This window comes from Adiantum capillus-veneris, chromosome 21, assembly GCF_014529385.1.
Source record: "Adiantum capillus-veneris isolate H3 chromosome 21, ASM1452938v2, whole genome shotgun sequence".
Lineage (NCBI taxonomy): Eukaryota > Viridiplantae > Streptophyta > Polypodiopsida > Polypodiales > Pteridaceae > Adiantum > Adiantum capillus-veneris.
Window position 1 is genome coordinate 145,218,571 of NC_140951.1, and position 20,900 is coordinate 145,239,470.

At 40.9% G+C, this 20,900-nt stretch overlaps 1 pseudogene; it reads left to right on the top strand.

The window, feature by feature from the left end:
• The first annotated feature begins 14,634 nt into the window (after window positions 1-14,634).
• LOC147431900 (uncharacterized) lies at window positions 14,635-20,445 on the top strand (annotated as a pseudogene).
• The last annotated feature ends 455 nt before the right edge of the window (window positions 20,446-20,900 follow it).

Below are 20,900 nucleotides of genomic sequence, written 5' to 3' on the forward strand. Positions count from 1 at the left end.
CCTAGATACTCTGATGGATAACTGGTGTCCCTTGTATTATTTCTCCATGCCCATCTTGGACAAGAGGTAAAACTTTAATCTCTAAGGTTGGGCATGTTGTGGACTATTAAACTTATCCATACTATCTTATCTATGAAGTGTATCTTGGACAAGTGGTGGACCTCCAAACAAGAAACCCAATGTGCAACATAGCCTGGGTTTCTCCATCTTTTGATGGAGCCTAGTTTGTACACGTGGTAAAGATTTCTTCTTAGTTTCAATAGAGCCTAGCTTGGCTAAGTGGTGGAGCATGCTTCTCTCCATGCTTCAAGGAAGCATAGATGGGACAGATGGTGCAGCTTTGCTTCTATCCATGTTCCAATACAGCTAGCTTGGACAAGTGGCGGACCTTCAAACAAAACCCCTCATGGACAATATATCATGGGTATCTCATCATTCTCTGTCTGAAGTGTCTTTGTGTCATCTTCTAGTCTTTTCTGAAGCCTTTCCAATTCCACTTTCAATGATTTGTTATCATCTTCTAACCTGCCTTGTACCACCATTGATCCCTCTGCTAGCATCAGTCTCTGCCTCTTCTCAAGAGTGAGCTCTTTCTGTAATTATTTCATTTGCTCTTCATAGACATCTTTCTCTTGGCTAGTGGTAGCCGTAGGTGCCGCTCTTTCTCTGCCCGGAGACGCTCTCAACCTCTGAATCGTTTGATCTTTCACTTTGATTTGATCCTTTAGTTCGATCACTCATCCTGGCTAGCCTCATGTGAGATTTCAGCTTTGTCTTTGGCCTCCCTCAAGCTCTCAACCTCTTTAGACTCTTCCATCAGTTGTAGGGTGAGCCCATCTCTTTCCTTTTTGGCTTCAGGCAGAACATTGCTGACTTTTTGGTACTCTTCTTCAGTGTTCACTAGCTTCTAAGTGGTTTCTCGGTTTTGACTTTCTAACTCTTGACATTTCTTCAGTGCTGCTTCTAGTTCAGCTTGCAGCTATGCTTGGCTGTGCATTTTCTCTTGACTTTGCTTCTGAAGTGTTTCCACTTCAGCTTTCACCTTTTCTTCACTCAGCTTTAGCCCTTCATACTCAATCTCTTTGGCCACTGATCTGGCTCTTAATCCTTGCAGTCTCTGCATCACTTCTTCCCAATCTTCGGCTTGTGGTTGCAAATCCATTGTATCTGTTGCAATCTCCTTTAGCTCCACCAAACAAGGGCTTGGCATATATTCTTTGGGCCTAGGTCTTGACAGCTGAAAAGCTGTATGAGCTGCCTCTTCTCGGGTGTATCCAGCAGCTAGTAGATCAAGGAATATTCTATAGTTTTTTGCTTCCGGATCTTGCTTCTCAGGATTTGGTTCAAACTCTTTCTTTTGCTCTTTCTCTTTGTCCTGTTCTTTCTTGGAGTCTTGCGGCTTCTCAGATTTAATTAACTCCTTAGACTGTAGAGGTTGAGGAGGACTAGGAGGAGGTGGTGATGGTGGAGGACTGGATTCGCGGCTTGATGGTGGGGTTGGTTGCTTCTTTTTGAAGTCCCAATCAGCCTTTGTTTTCCTCTCTCGCTCTACATTTTCCTGCTCTTCCAACAGTTGTCGCCTCACATCATCAACTTCTTCTTCGATAAAAGGTATGTTTGGAATATTCTCAGCCGTCGCATCTAGGATCTCAAAGTTCTTTATGTAATCTTCAAAGCGATCCCTATTAACCCTTCAAGAATATCCAGACATGGCCTCAGGTGAGGGCTTCCATAAGTCGCTCAAATCTCCTTTAAGCATCCTTTCTGCTCTAAAACTCTCCATCAGTCTCTCCAGCCGAGTGGCCTTTTGGGATTTCGTCTCTTTTACTGGCATCTGAATTGTAGCTTTCTTCCCTTTCTTTGGCTGAGGTGGCTCTTCCTCTACTGTCTCTAACCTTCTTTTCAGTCTGGTGACCACTCTAGGAGTTGTAGGTTGCTCCTATTCCTTGTCTTCTATCAGCTTCAACCATTCATTCTATGATGGAGGAAGAGGCCACTCGCCTTTAGCATATAGAGCTTCATATATCACCTTGGTGAGCATCTCCCCTGCTGCAATATATGTGGGATTCTTGGTCCCCATCCTCGCAATATGCTACTACAGGTATGCCGCATAATCTATCTCTTTTGGGCGCTTGTCTTCATTGTTCATATCAATGTTGTACCAATAGCTGCAGGTGGCATGGTGTACTTTTGAGGCCTCTTGGTGCAGACATGGAAGTATTGGTTGTATAGTTGGCACATGACTGCCACCATTGAATCCGCAATATCCTCAAAGGTATATTTCTTCTTGGTTCCCTTGTATACCTTCACCTCATCTCGCCTCTTGTTGACACTGTCTCCTTCATTAGAGAGGTTCAAGGCACTTGCAACCACCTCTGGCGTGATCACAATCATTCTGTCTTTTCCTTGTAGATTTGTCACCTTGGCTATGCCATTCTCCTTTACTGTTGTGACGAATTCCCAGACTCTCTGAATGTCAATCCCTGCTAGTAAAGCCTCAAAATAATTGTGCAAGTCTAACTTTTCCAAGATAGACGCCATTTCTGGCCTTCTTGTGAACTCATTGAGTTCCCGTGGTATCATCGGCATCTCTATGGCTTTGCCCTCTGGATCTTTGAACATGCCTTGGTATATTTTGAGGTCGTTTGCTTCAAGTAAGTTGCTTTGTATCCAAGTGGTGGTGGGCTCTATGGTTCCTGTTGGTATTGTAAATGGCTCTATCTCATCCACGTAATCCTTGTTGGTCATTCTTTTCTTCTTTGCTGGCGACTTTGCGGCTGCCATGGATCCTGTTGCACTCAGTAGTCCAAAGTTAGCGTTTTTTTTTTACACATTAGCTGATAAACTGAGTTTTAACTATCCAATTGACTTGAAAATTGAAACATGAGCTCAAGAGGGACTAAGGATGGCATGCAAGTGGAAACAATAGGATTTGTGCTGCAAAATAAGCCTGAAGACATCCTACACGTAGGATGTATTTTTCATTAGAATGACTTGAAACTTGACATGTTGATAGCTTATGACCTGTACATCACAGCTATGTGCTTGGATTTTGGTTTGGACATCAAAAAGTGCTTTTTGAGCATATTTAGGCTTTTTGTGCACAAATGGGTAGGATGTCCTTAAATGATGAGCAAATGTTGTCCAAATGGCTTCAAAATTGATATGTAGGCATAGTAGACCATGATAAACACACCCATGATGTTAAATCTTGAATAGTAGGTCATTATGGCCGCTGAGACATCCTATGCGTAGGATGTCTTTTATCTTAGAATAACATGAAACTTGGTGGTTTGGTAGAGCATAGCCTGTGGATCATCACCATGGTCTTAGATTTGAATTTGGATAAGTTTTGAGGGTAGTAAGACCATTTCTGGTATTTCAAAGTCTGAAAAGTCCCTCTATGGAGCTATGAGGCCAAAAAGTGATCTGTTTGGCTTGAAACCTGGTGGGTGGGCTTGTATGAATGTGATAAAGATGTATGAAGATCAAAAAATCCACCTGGATGTCATTTCAAGCTTGAAGACATACTATGCGTAGTATGCTTTTTTCATGATTTTGAAGATGTGGCCTTAGAGTTAGCTTTGACATGTTATGAATAGTGTGTGGTTCAAGTTTCACTTGATTTGGATCATTTTTGATAGGTCTACGACTATTTTTTGCCTCTATGCTCTGACTTTGTGTTTTTTCATGTATAGGAGGTCATCTGTGGTCCCAAGCTAGGTGGTGCCCCAGCTATCTACCCCACATGGAAAGGCTTGATCCCATAGTGCCACTGTAGAGGCCACTGGTTCTAGTATGTGAAAAGCCGCCATCATTTGGTGCCCCCACAGAGAAGGGCTCTATGACACCTTCATTTTACAAGAATGAAATGTGTGTTTGTCTCCATGGATGAGTGGCTTCGTGAGTTTGCAAACTGGACCACCGAGGAGGAAGAGCTTCAAGAAAGCGTGGCATAACTGGTCAAGACACTCCTGCTAGGGAGCTCCGTCATCAATATAGAAGAAGTGGAAGGGCCCTCATACCCTACTCAAACTGTCTATATCACCCACCATCCCCGTAGACGCAACAACACAGCACAACCTACAAAATGCAACCATTGTTGTTGACAATCACATCTGCAGGATGAATGCAATCCAAAGTGAAGGAGGTGCTATCATCTTCTCACTCGAAATACACACGGGCATTCTTACAACAGTGGGTTTTCAAATAGCCCCTCGGTTCAATTCACCGGCACCCTCACCCCTGCCACCAACTCCACTTGCTCCACCTCCAACTCCAACCAGTCTCCGTGACATGAGAAGGCTGCTACAAACTCGTGGCCCCTCTCTCTCCCTTGCACCAAGGAACTTGAGGTCAACTCACCATCAATAATCATTGCATCATCAAAATGAATGGGTAAATCCTTCCACTCTCTTTTATCCCTCATCCTCATTCTATGAGCTAGGAGCTAGAAACCGCAGCTTGGATTCTGCGTTAGCTACCGACTGAAGTAGCAAAACTTGTCATAGACAAGGTCTTTGACACGAGTTTTTCTTGGTGAAAAGAAAAGACCCTGCACATCGAGGGGGTGTTGCTGCTAGATTTGACTTCGCGGCGTGCCATGTAGCAATCCAACTGGGATTGGTCCAAGTGGTATGGCTCACTACCTATATCATCACACCTATTTTTGCACTAAATGGCACTCTCACCTGCAGGAAAGTAAAGCTGATAAGGAAAGACAATTTAGGCTTTTCCAAGAGCTTGCTAGCGGTGCAACTCTTGAACTAGAGGACAAAGATGCATTTATCCTGTGGTACTGCAAGTTTGACCTTGACTATCAAGAGCTCTACAGTGAGGATTATAACCTTCCACCACCAAGGAGGAAACCCTTTTACATCACTATGTGATGGATCCCATGAATCATCCTTTTGAAAGAAATCAACCCTATGTGCCGCAACAAATCCAATCCATCAAGATAGTCCTGGATCGGAAGATGTTGTACTTGTAGCTGATAACCACCCTGTTCGGAGGAGAGCGACTACATGAAATAAACTCCTCCTCTCTACCCTTCATCTTCCCTATGGTCAACCACGAAGTGTCGTTTGATGTAGTTATCTTATCCTTGTGTAACTATTTTCCTTTCATCTATAAAGAAAGTATGTTTTGAATCTGTGTTCAAAAAAAGGAATCTAGTGGAAAAAATAAAATTAAAGTTTGTGTGAGTATCTTTCAGAGATCGCTACCATGGCAGGCATCTCTTTCCCCACATTGGATGGCAAGAAAGGAGAAGACACCACCACTAATTTCCTAGATAATTTTGAAATCGCATGTGTGGTCTCCAACAAAGATGACCACACTTCACAACTACAAATTTTCCCTCTATTAATGAAGGTAGAGGCCAAGTCTTGGTACAACGCCCTACCGCAAGCTACCAAGGATGCATGGGATGCATTACGGACTACCTTTGTAGCAAGGTTTTGTGAAGGCACAACTTCGGAGAAGCTATGGCAGGAGCTGACAGAGTTGAGACAAATAGGTTTGTTAGATTATGCTAGCTATGAATCCAAATTTATGGGTTTATGGGAGCGATGCGTTGCCTCACTAGAAGAGGGTGGGGGAGCGCCTGACTTTCTCAAGAAAGACCGTTTTGTTGTTAGACTATAGTCACCGCTTAAGAAAAAGGTAAAGGGAAGATTTCCTGCAACATATGTGTTGGTAGTAGAAGTAGCCCACCTTAAAGACAAAAAGCTGTGCATGCAAGCAAGAACCAACGAGTTGGAGGAATCAAGCTCAACCCGAATAGCCCCAGTGACTACAATAGCTGCTCAAAGGATCCCACCACAAGAGACGCTAGAAGATCAATAAGACCTCTTGAGTCACATTACAAACCATCTGGAGAATCTATCCGTGCACCTAGTACAACAAGGACATGTACACAATCGTAACCAAGATCAAGGAAGAGGCCAACGCAGGCAAAATCAAGACTACCACTGCTACGATTGGGGGGAAGATGGACATGGTATGTATTATTGTCCCCACCCTAGAAGGCAAAATTTCAACAGAGGAGGAAGGAAAAATCAGCTTTCTCCACCAAGAGCAAGACCACCACCAAGGCAACCGCAACGAGTCCCATGTGTCTAAATCCTACAACCACCACCATCACCATTGCAACCTCTCATTCCACCTCTACCCCCACCACCAGCTGGCAATCAATCCGTGAGTGCCATCAGTCTTGAAGGTAAGGGTAAGGAAAAGATGGAGGAATGGGGAAAAAGAAAAGGAAAGGTAGAAGAGGTAGATGCTATGGGGGTGAAGCATTCAATAGGCACGAAGAAGCCTCCCAAAAGGAAGGGAAGATGAAGGAAAAATGAGAGTCTAGCAAGCGAGCATCTAAGCCCCAGTGAAAGATCGACATTGTGGATTTCTCGTTGGGTGAGTATTATAAACCCTATGATCTACTCCAAGATGTTTCTGAGCAAGGTTCAAAAATCACCTGGCCCCAATTACTCCACCTTTGTCCCGAGATAGAGCTACTCAATGGTGATTCCTACTTGTTGGAGCTCGTGGCCTTTGCTCAGAATTTGGTAAAGTTTGAGTGTGATGGAGTGACAATGTCAAAATCATGGTGGGTAAAGCTTAAAGAGGACACTCCAAGTGAGAACATCATAGATATATATATTGAGGGCGTGAAGAAAGTCACTCAATATTTAGGTAAATTGAGCAGCAAGAAGAATAAGAAGCGAAAGAATGAAGACATAGGTAAAGCAAGCCAACGCAAGACTCTCAAGGAGAGTGAGACTCCCTTACTTGGAGAAAACACTAGAAATGTAACCACTTATACCATTACAAACTCAAGAAACAGGAGATGCTAATGTACTTGCAACCCCCTCAGTGGTAGTGGTCGTGGACTCAGCCTTAATAGTTGTGCTTGATTCTATTGTACAACCCAAAGAAAAAGATCTTGACAAAGAAATTGCCAAAACTTCTAAGAGTCGGTTGGATGGATACATTGGAATAGCACATTATTTTAAATTTGGGGTACAATTTACCCAATTGATCCCAGTTGACCAATGCAACCTTGCACCATACACCTATAAATGCAGGCCATTATCAGATGTGTATGTGAGATACCTTTTGAAGTAGTTTGCAAGGCACTCTACGCTAGTCTCCAATCTAGCCGACTTGATGCCATATAATCCAATTACAAAAATGCATCTACAAATAGCTGAAGTGCACAAAGATAAGCTAGAAAAATATCACTATTGGATTCTCTATGGTCATCATTCCATCATAGCAGCTATAGCTTTTTTGCATAACAAAAGCACTAAATATGCTTCTAGGAAAGAGTTCTACAAGTTTCAAACCACAACGATAGTGGTAGATGCTCCCAAAGAGTTTGTTGTTTGAATATAAAAAATGGAGAACATAGAGAGAATAAGAGCAATGAAGCACCAAACTTATGTGGAGGTCTTAAAGCATGGCTATAGTCAGTGGCTTGCCTATTCTAAATCAAGAAAACCCAAGCCAGGAGTTCCTCTAGGTCACGTGAATTGAGCACCCTGAGATGTAAGTTCCACTTTCCTATGCTCATTTTCTTTACAAGTACATTTTGAAATAAAGTTATATTTTTGGTTGTTTATTTTGAAGGCCTTTGTAAATGTGGAAAACATCACATTCAACCATAAATCATTTTCCAATAAAGAAGGACACATGGTCATGTACAATGATGAAATCTACGACCAATGGGTAAACACCTTGGAGAAGGATCAGGCATCAACTGCTTCTTGTGGGCGACAACCAAGCATAACAACCTTTAGATGCCTAAACGGTTTAAAAGATAATGATATCAAGGTACTACAACAAGATCTGATAGAAGAGAATATTTTCTTAGTAAAGCAACCACATCAAGGGGACATGATTGACCTCTTGCACGTGCAATGAACTTAAAGTAGACCAAGGTTTTTGTGGCTCAAATATTGATGGGTTTAAGAAGCTAGATCCATTCGCAACATTTACGTCATGGGAAGAATGTATGTCTCATTACAACATTACGTATGCAATCTACAATCTCTCTTCACGCGCTATACTCAATGGCTAAATCTCAAGGTACAAGAAACAAAGAAAAAAGAGCCAATTCCAAAAATCACGAAGGGATATGTGTAGTAGATCATTGCACAAAAGAATTGCAATTTCAATTTGGAGTTCATTCTACCATGGACAATCAAGTGTGATGGAAAGAATTTGGAAGGCATCGAGTTTCTTTGCAGTGAGAATAGCTCTACAATTCTTGTTTCTTATATCGAGTGGTTGGAGTGCTATCCAATTTGCTAAAGTAATTGATGGAGTATGTGGGGTAGCACATCAACCATTACAGTTTGTAATTGTTGGCTTAGTTAAGTATTAGCATGTTGCTTCCCTAGAGAAGGCAATTTCTAAAAGAGTTGTATAGTATGAAAGGCATGTTCTACCTTTGAGCTCCTTAATAGCATCAAAGACTGTCCAAACATGCACTCTTCGTGAAGTAGTTTTTGGGGTTTGGGCATTCTTTAGTCAAGGAGAGGAATACACCAACTACTCTAGTGTGAAAGAGTCTCTGTTGGAGCCAATGCACTCTCTCTGCATCAACGACAATGAGTATGATGTTGTGACCACAACCAAAGGCTTTTTTGTGCGTTGTGCAATCAAATGCATTTTTGTCAAATAAGATGATCAAGTAATAGACATATTCTCATTAAGCTATGGGACTAAAGAGGCATTACATCAATAAAAAAAGGTGATATCAGTTACCTGTACCAGTGATCAAATGACGCAATTGGAAGCTCTTTGCCATTCCGCAATGGATGAAGACCTTGATCTTAAAAGGTGGGTATGTGTGGATACCACAGAGGAAGTCAATGCCAAGGAGTTAGAGGAAGAAGAAATCAAAGAACCATTGGATACAAGTGTTGATGCCATTTTAAAAAGTCTACAAAAAATAGGTTAAGCTAGCTACCCATGATATTGCATCATTGAATTTGAGATTTTTATTTTTATCATTTTTTTTGCTTTGTCCAATTTCAAATCCACCCATGATGTTCAAGACATTGATGTTTAGTTTGTACTATTTCTCAATTTATTTTCTTTGAAAAAATGTTAACTTGTGAGTTTGAGTTTTTTCACAATAAATAAATTACATTTAAGTGTATAATATCATATGGACATATTGTGGCAAATAGAACCCTACATATATGTGTTCATAAGATATATTATGTAGTACTTTAAAGCTAAGTGATCATATGATGTTTATTGTAACTCAAATATAGTGAGCCAGATAAAGCTAGGGGTTTGGTCAAAACACCCTATGACATGAGGATCTTAGAGTTTATTTTAGACATGCCACCCATTTGCATGCTTTTTCAGACTCAGATTTGGCTGGTTGTTATGACACGCGAATGTCCACAAGTGGTTTTTGTTTCATGCTTGGCAGTTCGTGCATATTACCTCTTGAAAGGGGTGAAGTAGATCATGCTATTGATTTAGTTAAAGATGCAAAGTCTGTCTATAAATCACCTTATAGATCACTCCAAGCACAACATTTAGAAGTAGAGAAACAATTGCAAGGCTATGTAGATAAAGGTTTTATTAAACCTAGGGATTCTCCTTGGGCCAATTTTATTGGTGAAGAAAAAAGATGGCTCTTTGCAACTTTGTGTCGACTATAGAGCACTAAATAATTTAACAATCAAGAATAGGTTCCCTATGCTTAGAATGGAAGATCTTTATGATCATCTAGAGAGAGCCAATTACTCTAGAAAGATCGACTTACAATTTGGCTACCATCAAGTGAGAATAAAGGCTAACGATGTTGCAAAAAAGCCTTTAGGACTAGATATGGGAATTATGAGTTTTTTGTAATGCCTTTTGGGCTTACCAATGCACCAACTACCTTTATGAAGCTGATGAATAGTGTTTTACGGCTCTATCTTTTGTAGTAGTCTTTCTTGATGATGTCCTCATCTATAGTCGTACTCAAGAGGAGCATTTAGAACATAATAGGAAAGTGTTCCAATTGCTCAGAGAAAATTCTCTTTATGCAAAGGAATCCATATGTGAGTTCTTTGCTAAAGAAGTGAAATATCATGGTCATATCATTTCTAAAGATAGAATCAGGAGGGATCCAAAAAAGGTTCAAGCTATTTTACAATGGCCTAAACCTAAAAACCTAGAAGAGTTACAAATCTTCTTAAGAATGTTTAGATTTTATCATAGATTCATTAAGGATTATGCCAAGATAGTAGTTTCCATGATAGACCAACTCAAAGGAAAGGGAGAAACCTTTGAGTGGGGGGAAAATCAAAAGAAAATAACACAAAAACTAAAGGTAGCAATAGCTATAGCTCTAATTTTGTATATAGTGGATCCCAATAAACCTTTTGTGGTTGAAACGGATGCTAGTAATTTTGATGTAGGTGCAGTTCTAACTCAAGAGGTTCAACCAATAGCATTTGAAAGTAAAAAGTTAGATCATGAACATCAATATTACTCAATATATGAGAGGGAGTTGTATGCTATTGTTCATGCGTTGAAGAAATGGAAGCACTATTTATATGGTGCTAAGATTATGATAGTGTTTGATCAAGAAAGCATTAATTGTCTTTCCAATCAAACATAATTAAAGGGTCGTAAGGCCCAATGGGCTGAACTCTTACAAGAGTTTGATTATGAGCTTAGGTATCGCAATGGGAAATATAATGTGGTAGTAGATTCCCTTAGTAGGATGCCTATGATAAATGAATTGAGATTTACTCAATTCAATAGTGGTCTACTTGAATCATTAGGAGGAAAATATCAGGTTGATCCTGCATAATCTAAGATATGGAAAAACATTTAGAAAGGGGATCCAAAACATGAGGTTTGCAATGAGAATGAAGCATCGATGGGTGCTTTAGAAGGATTCAAGTGGAAGAATTTGGCCAGAGGATAATGTTCTTACCAAGCTATCACATGCAAGCATTTGAAGAGGCCTTCTACACCGGGTTCTTCACTTATGACAGTAAGGTCTTTGGCCCTACAATCACTATGGGCAATGTATGATATGAGTCATATCTAAAGTTGATGAAGCCACTGGGTTTCCATTAAGGGGAACAACCACAGCCTATTGCCACTCAGAAGACCAGAGCCAAAAGCACTAAAGAAGAGGACTTTGACACATGGAAAGATCATGTCAAGGATGACATGAACTCAGAGGGGGGGAGTGTTGAATGGGAGACAATTTACATTTGGAAATCCCATTTTTTGTATTATTTAATTTGGCGAACTTTATTGTAATTATTTTAGAGACTCATTGAGTTTTCATATTGTAACTTATTGAAAATGCGGATTAGCAGAACCCATTGTAGAAAATAGGGGTTAATCTTGATAAGAGAATACCTCCAAGGCTGAGGTATATAAGCCAATTTTTGTAACCTTAAGAAGGCAGAATTTTAATAAATCATCTTTTTGAGCTCTACTAAGTGTATCGTGACTGCGTGTTGTGTGTTGAGAGTGAGTGAGGTCTTCTTATCTTCTCTATGTGCACTACAGAGCCTACATTGCAAAGGTGACTACATCATCGTGTTAGCAATGGCGAGAGCTATGCTTCAACACCAAGCTTGAGCGATTCCGGTCTCCTCCACGAAGAGCTCTCCCACTGGCTTCAAAGTGAGTTTCCACTCTAACCATGTGTCCATTTTGTGATTGTGTCATTGTGTTCATCGCAAGTAGAACTACAGTTTAGGCCTAACTACGTTGAGAATCGGTGACCTATAATTTTTGGCATGTCTTCATACGCCGCACCTAGTGTTTGCAAGTAGTAGATTGGGTTAGAGACTTTAGGGAAGTGTCCTCTAGGTGTATAGAGGTTGCTCCTTGAGTTTTGTGACGATTCAACAATGTTCGGTTGTGTTTCGGTGAGCATAAGCACCGTAGGTAAGGTAGCGGTTGCATACATGTAGTGTGATTTCAATTGATTTCCCTTGGTAGTGATTGTCTTAGAAGGTCGAGTAGGTGATTGACACCCATATATTTGTTTCCATGCACCTACGAATCAAGCTCCGTCCTTGGTTGACATCTTGTTTGTTGGCCTAGTTCTCACTTTGCTAGCGTTTGCGAGCAGTGTATCTGCTCGAGAAAGGAAAATAGTCTTGGGATTAGATAAAGAGAATGAAGGATGAAGAATATTGAGAGTCTCAAGCAAGGAGGTGGAGGCTACAATAGAAGAGACAAATCAATGAAGTAGGCTTGGGATTAGATAAAGAGAATGAAAGATGAAGAATATTGAGAGTCTAAAGCAAGGAGGTGGAGGCTACAATAGAAGAGACAAATCAATGAAGTAAAGTTTGTGTATTTTCATGTTAATATCAAGTTAAATATCTTCCTTTCCGAAGAAAACCTAATTGGTTTTTTTGGAGATATAGTTTATGCTTGTATTCAACTCAAGTCCCTAGTTCAACTAGACTTTTCACAAGGAAATATGAAAGGTGGATCACAATCATTTCTTGAAGTGATTTCGCATGTTTTTGATAGGAAAATTGTTGCGTACCGGAGGTATGCAAAGTATTGCAAGCTAATCTATGGCATGAGCGAGCTAGAGAAAGAGAAGGATCAATTGAGAGAGAGAAGGAGCAGCCAAGAACCCACACACACACACAATGCCGCCCCCTCCTTCGTGACTCCTTAGCCACCATCGATCTGCATAGGAAATTCCCTTCTCTCTTCGCTTCAATACTTATCATGAGTGATAAAGGTCCACTTAGAGGAAGTTCCCACAAAATGATGTGACTACTGAGTCACGACTCCTAGTTGTGTGTTCATGTTCATGTGCCCAACTATAGGATATGTCACATTCCTTCTCCCTTAAGAAGAATTTTTGTCCACGAAAATTTAATTGGAAGGAGTAATCCTAAATTTAGGGAACCTTTTTTTATTAATTCTTACTCACTCCCATGTTGAACTATCCTCAGCACAATCCTTCCACTTAGCCAAACACTCTTTATAAATTGTATTTCTAGTTCTTTTTTCTCTAGTGTCTAATATTTTATCTGGCTCATGTGGAAGAGATTGAGTATCCATGAGTTTCACTATTTGATCATCTTGAATAAGATTATTATATTGACCCAACTTCTATTTGAGTCTGCTAACACGGAATACTAGATGTATGCCACTTTTTTTTGGTAATTGGAGTTTGTAAGCCATATGTCCGACTCTCTTCAGTATTGTGAAAGGTCCATAATACTTTGGTGGTAATTTTGGACATGGTCCCGCCTTCATGGTTTCAGACTTTTCAAGCACTTTCAAATAGACTTGCTCCCCTTACTCAAAGGTAAGAGGCCTTCTATGCAAATCTGTATATGTTTTTGCTCTATCTTTAGCCCTTTTAATACTATCTTTATCAAGTTTAAGCATTTCATTCATATTCTATAAGAAATTCTTAATTGCATGAACCTTTTCCTTTTGCAGCCCCACTGCATAAGGAGCTCTAGGCTAAAACCCATACATTAACTTAAATGGACTAGATCCAGTGGAAGAGTCCTTGTCACTATTATATGTAAACTCTACTATAGTTAAGCACTCTTCCCAATTAGTTTGCCTTTTACTTACATATGCTCGTAGCATATCTTTTAGGATTTGATTAACCCTTTCAATATGGCCATCCGTTTGAGGATGCTCAATTGTACTCATGCTCAGTTTAGTGTCCAACCTCTTAAACACAACTCTCCCAAAAATGTCTATTAAACTTCTTGTCTCTATCTGACACAATGTCTGTTGGTAACCCATATAGTTGACAGAGATTTTCTACAAATAACCTAGCCAATTCAAGAGTTTTAACATGAGATTTGGTTGGAATAAACCTAGCCATTTTGGTTAATCCTTGGGTTAATCTATCCACTATTACCCAAACATAGTCATGCCCCCTCTGTGTTTTAGGTAATCCCAATTATACAATCCATGGAGATACTCTCCCATTTCCCTGAAGGAATTTCTAATGGGTGGAGTAATCCTCCCATCTTAAGCCTTTTAGCTTTATTGATCTGGCATTTATTATATTTAGCCACATATTCTAGGATGTCCTTATATATTCTAGACCAATAAAACTGCCTCTTAACAAGACCACAACTCTTGTTTACACCTGGGTGTCCCACACTTGGACTATCATGACACTCATAGCGTATCTGGCGCCTAATCTCTTCATCTTTTGGGATACATAATCTACCTTTGTAGAGAAAATAACCATCACCTTGTACTTTCCCAACACAAGCAAAGAAAGAAGTATATTTTCCTTCTTGGTTGTCTTCCATCTTTTGGCATTACCACCTTCCCCTTCTTCTTTGGTGTTTCCTCGGTTTGTTCTTCTGGTACCACCTCCAGCCTTCTTCTTTGGTGTTTCCTCAGTTTGTTCTTCTGGTACCACCTCCAGCCTTCTTCGAAACCTGGTTGAGACTTGTGGTGCAGCTGGTGGTTCATCTTCCGTATCTTCTTTTAGTCTCAACCATTCATTCTGTGCTCGTGGAGCGGGTTTATGCGTTTGATTTGCTGAGTTTTTCTCTAGATTTTGATCTCTATACAAAGGAGACTCTGCCAAAAATTTTGCCATAAATTCTTAGTCTCACTCTCTTGCTTTTTCTCTTGTCAATTATGGCTGGCACTTTAGAGAAAGAAGAGTACTATATCAGGAAGTTTGATGGCACAAACTTCACAATAAGGAAGCAGCATATGCTTGATGTCTTGGTCAACAAGGGCATTACAACGCTGTTGAAAGAGTGTAAAGAGGGTGTTTACACTAAAGATGAGTGGGAAGATCTTGATGCTCGTGCTATGGCAACCATTTGCATGCACCTTGGTGAGTCTATCTTCTTTACCATTATGGATAAGACCATTGCAAAGGAATTTTGGGAGTTGTTATGCTCAGCTTGAGATGGCAAGAGTGCCTCCAACAAAGGTTTTCTGATGAAGAAGCTTATGCGTCTTAACATGAAATAAGGTAGCAGTGTCAGTTCACACTTGAATGAGTTTAACTGTTTGTTTACTCATTTGACATCAAAGGGGCTTAATTTTGATGATGAAATGAAAGCCCTTTTCTTGCTATGTTCTTTGCTTGCAACATGGGATACTTTTAACACTGCCACTAGTAACTCCACCCCCAAGGGAAAGCTTGTTTTTGGTGATGTTACTAGTGCTTTGCTCACAAAGGAGATTCAATGTCAGTCTCTTGACACTAGTGGGCATGGTGATGCATATATGCCAAGTGAAAGTAGCCAGAAAAACAATCAAAGGCAAAGAGGTCGTAGTTGCAGTCATGGTCATTCTCAAGATCACAAGAATACACGTAGCAAGAGTCGTGGACGTGACATAAGAAACGTTGAACGCTATCACTATCACACAAAAGGACACATAAAACAAGATTGCCATTTGCTACAAAGACAGAAGGGTAAATCCATTGTCCTAAGTTTTGCACCTCTTAAGAGTAGTGTGAAGGTAGAGGAGCTCAATGTCGTTGAGTATCCACAGGATTGTTCTTGACGTGCCACAGACGTCAGGTGTACTAGTCTTCACTTCTAGAGGCGTTCTTAGCTCGTGACGAATGTTATGTGCATAATTGGATTACTGACTCGGGTGTGCAAGTTTTCAAGTTACTCCTCACAAGGAGAATTGAAGCTAACAGTGCAGCGAAAATTGTAGATTAATCTAATAATTAGTCAATTAGCATAACATTGAGCATATTTGAGAATAATGGTTTCCAAGCACAACCTTCAATCAAGATTCATCACACATCACACATGCATGCTATGCAAACTGCAAAGAAGAGAGTGAGAGAGAGAGACAATCGACACCAGTTGAGGGCCGGACTTTATGGAGCCAACCCCCCCTCCAAAAGGACTTTGTATTAATCAAATTTCTTGTAAGATAATGATTTTACATTAACACAATGCTAATTGCAGTTTTAATTGCACAGATTCAAGAGATTATTAGCTCTAGAATTTGGCAATGCTTGCAATTAGGCTTTTCCACACCGCAACTATTGTAGAACTCGTTCCCAAAACCTTAAATATCACGCGCATGATAAGATCTGCGGGGAATAAGCAAGATACAGGTTGGAAAGAAGTAATTAAGCATAGGAAATAGTAACTTGCATGTGTAATTTAGGCATAATCAAGCATAGTACGTAAAGCATGCATAGACGGGAAAGAAGGAGATGATGTTGAGCTTTCATGGAAGCTTGAGAGTGTGTAAAATTGAGTTCAAATCAGCCCCAAATCAGTTCAAATGCATGCAAAGACTTGGAGAGCAAGTTTGGGCAAAGTGGAGTTTGTGTGCAAGTCTTTTGGGACAAAGGAGTGGTCCAGACTTGTTCCAGATCAATGGCTCATGGAAGAAGGCGCCCCCAAGCTATTCAAACTAGGCTGGACACTTGGCATTTTGTCCCCTCCACTTGCCTTGGGCCCCACTCCGCCCACCTTGGCCCACAAAACCCATTTTGTCCATGTTCCCTGTACTACCAGATGCGATCGGGTAGCCATTTAGCTTATCTTCGGAGGCTTTTGGGAATATTTTGGACAATATTAAATTAATACTTTAAGTCCGGAAAATCCCGTTGGAACCCTTAACGGATTTTGATGGCACTTCTGAAAAATGCATAATTTTCTTGGAACTCTCTAGTTCACAGATGCATCATTTTGCCCATTGTACACTGTTGGTCCTTTTTTCTCTCTCTCACTAAAATGGCCAATTTTAGAGAGAGAATTCATTTAAGTAGACCAAAAATGCATTTTGGTGACATTACCCCGCCCTTGAAATCATAGTTGTCCTCGACTATACTTCTATGAGAGAGAGAGAGAGAGAGAGAGAGAGAGAGAGAGAGAGAGAGAGAGAGAGAGAGAGAGAGAGAGAGAGAGAGAGAGAGAGAGAGAGAGAGAGAGTATTACATTTGGTCCATTGGCTTTTTGCTCAGGATCCACTTTTAGCACATTTGACATCTTCCCACAGTAGATGACCAATCTACTTGGCACTTGGGAGCATTGTTGCCGCAAGTATGTCAACCACTTTTAGCCTAGCACATTTCCACAGTAGTTGGCAAGGCTACTTGGTACTCAAAAGAAACTCTGTCGCGAGTGTGCTACATTTGGTATGCATACACAGTATATTTAAAACATTAATGAAGAACTTAAAACAGTAGATTGCAAAAGAGAAAACTATGTGATTCTTCATTTTCTTTCATTGGATACATCAATGTAATACATTTAGGGCATTTTGTGCAGTGCATTTAGGTGTCTACCATTGACATATTATCCTTCAATTGTGGCTCTTGCATCCATTTAGCATCATCGAAAGGATAATTTTTAAACTTAATGAGATACTTACGAAGTACTTTACCATTGCATATCACCTTCTCTTCATGTCGGATGATATGCTCAGGTTGCAATATCTCTTCGGGCCCTTCAAATTCTGGAGGATCTTCCAAAATTGGTTCTTGTGGAGGATCACCTTTGAAACCTTTGAGCAAGCTTACATGGAAAGCATTATGGATTGGCCAATGAGAGGGTAGCTTAAGTTGGTAAGACATTTCATTGATTGGCCTTAAGACTTGAAATGGTCCATAATATCTGCGTGCTAGTTTAGCATAATACTTTTGATGACCGGTGAGTTCTCCTTGCCAACTTTTGCCCGTTGTATGACGTAGACGAGCTTTTGGAAATTTAAGAAGAACCCAATCATTTGTGCTAAATTGCACAGGTCGTCTATGCTTGTCAGCAACAGCTTTGTGTTTCTGTTGTGAGATAGAGATAGCTTCGTTGATCTTAGAAAAAGCATCGCGCAAATCACGACTATACTCATCGGCAGTGAAGATCTTTCCATGCATTTTCAAAATGGGTGGAACTTTGGATCTTCCTTCTATGCCTCAAAAGGTGCCTTTCTTGTAGAAGTGTGCACCGTATTGTTGTATGCATACTCTACTAAGGGTAGGTACTCTCCCATTGATTGCGTTGATCTACTTCCGTTACATAGGCTTTTAGTAGATCAAGCACAATGGAGTTTTCTATTTCACTTTGCCCATCCGTTTGAGGGTGATAGGCAGAAGAGAAATTCAGCTTTGTGCCAAGATTCTCAAAGATTCCTCTCCAAAAGTTACTGGTCATTCGAGGATCCTGGTCAGAAACAATACTTGTTGGCATACCATGGTAGTTAAAAATTTGAGAGATAAACAATTGTGCCATATGTGGAGCCTTAATAGTCTTTTTGACAGGTATAAAGTGTGCTTGCTTACTAAACCTGTCAACTATTGTCCATATTCCCGTATTCCCATGAATAGACGTTGGTAAGCCAAAGATAAAATCCATAGCTATACTCTCCCATGGAGAATCAGGAATAGGGAGTGGCTGAAGCCGTGGCTGAAGCCGACCAGGTTGCTTCCCATAGTCATACTTAACTTTTTGGCAAGTAATGCATTGAGATACATATTCTTGAATGTCCTTCTTCATTGTAGGCCAAAAGAAAACTAAGAGTAGAGAAAGAGAAGAAAGAGGCTACGGAGGTGGAATCCTGGAGCCACATGTATTTGCTTCAAATCGCTTAATGTATGCATTGGAGTTAAGTCCTCTTGCTTCTCTCTTGCTTTTCACTAATGTTGTGTATTATTGTCTTAATGAGTGTGTAAGAACTAATCACTCTCTAATCTATTGATTGCCTATTATGTGTTTGATTATGGTGTTGTGTGCATGACTAGAGTATTGTGTAGATTAAGATTTGTGCATACATTACTTTAATTGTAACCCCATGAGTTTGGGTGAGCTCATGTTTAAGATGAGCCTACAAAGACTAGTAGGGAATGCAACGAAGAGCATTGTATGATTAGCATAAGGTTTAGCATGTGCGACCACTAATCCCTTTCATTAGTTCTTTCTTCTTCCTATTCTAGTGTTAAAGTTTATGGCATCTCAAGTGAATAGCCCAATGTGATCCCAATATTTATTTTGGCTTTAGGTATTTATTTTACTTATTTGTCAAATCTTGGGTAGGGCAATTTGCTTACTTGACTATATGAGTCACCCACAGCCTCCCCATTGTAAATCATCTAACTCATTGCTTAGGTTGATTGGTTCAGAAGTCTCTCTCTCTCTCTCTCTCTCTCTCTCTCTCTCTCTCTCTCTCTCTCTCTCTCTCTCTCTCTCTCTCTCTCTCTCTCTCTCTCTCTCTCTCTCTCGTCTCATTTGCCCAAACCCTAGCCAAACAGAGTCTCCCATTTGCTTCTTGTCGGCCTCCCAAGGGTGAGGGGCAGCCATGTGGGTGCTGTAGCCCTTGTAGTTTCGCCTCCCTCTTCCATCTCATCACGCCTGATGTCTGCAGCGGATTAGACTTGCTCATTTGCCAATCGATTCCTAGCCCACGCTTTGTAAGCTGTGTGTCACCCTGTCAGCCGATTCCTAATCTTTTGATTTTACCTCACCTCGTCTCTATGTCCCATATACAAGCTTAACATTGGCCCCCTATTCACATAGAGGTCCGAATTTACCTCAGCTCATCTCTCTGTCCCATATACAAGCGTAACATTGGCCCCCTGTTCACACAGAGGTCTGACCTTCAAAACAGGAGATACGTCCCACCACGAGGAAGGCAGAGGTTCAAAAACTACAATAAAGATGCAGCATGGCGGTTCTCTCTCCCCAATCAAGCGAACGTGGCTTTTCATGCCCACCCCACGGGTGGATCTAATAGATCATCTTCAAGCTCAAATCCGTGAACTCAAGGACAAGAACGCAGAGCTCAAGGTACGTCTCGCAGCCCTTGAGACGCATTTCTCCTCCTTGGAGGCTCAAAAGCAAGCCGATAATGAACACCTTCTTGCCAAAACAAAGGAAGTCGAGCACAACCTCACCACAAGCATGTCCAATCTTGCATCCCAAGTTCAAGACGCAACCATCATGGTCTCATCCAAAGTAGAAGAGTGCATGCACAAAAAACGCCAACGGGAAGGACTGGCACTATCTGTTCGAATCAGCAGCCTACCCTCTAGTTGGTGGGAAGAGAATGACGACTGCACCTCAACGCTAGTCAAGCTTAACCAAGCTATTCTCCCAACCGAATTTGACCCCAACACAATTGAAAAGGTTCATCGTGACAATTGCACCAACCAAGGTGTCTTGGTCTTCAAGACTAAAGAGGCACGCATAGCACTTCTACAACAAGCACGACTTCTCAAGGGTACCAAAGTATGGATAAGTGAGGCTCTGACCCCCGCCCAACTCAAAGTCAGGAAACAAGAACTCCAAAAGGTTTAAGAAGCACGAGCAGCCGGCAAATGGGTCATCTATCAAGGCGAGAAGGCCATCATTGAGGAATTTTGGGCTCCAAAAACTCCCAAGCCAACTTCTCCTCCCCTCCCTCCTAAGTGACATATATCACAATTCTATTGTATCCCCATTAGTCATGATTTTTCATGTATTCCTCTAGTAAGACGTCCAACCATGTATGTTTTCTTGGTCCCATAGGTCATATTTGACCTACAACGACGATAATGAAATCTCTCTCTCTCTCTCTCTCTCTCTCTCTCTCTCTCTCTCTCTCTCTCTCTCTCTCTCTCTCTCTCTCTCTCTCTCTCTCTCTCTCTCTCTCTCGTGTGCTCCTCTCCTTGGTCTTGGCCTCCCGCTCCATCACCTTTGACATGGTATCACAGCCTTGGTGGAGCAATGCAAAGTGTTGAGAAGAACCCCCCTATGTCATCGACGTCCATCCTCCCCTTTCCCCCTGGCGGCATTTTGAATGCTGGCATCAATCCCGATGCTGACGACCCTTGTGCCCCCCCACATGCTACCAACATCTAAGTGAGTAAGCAGTTGGTATTTTAAAATTCTATCGGTAGAGCTTGTTTGCCAACAACGTTTTTGACATGCAACAGCAGAGGTTTT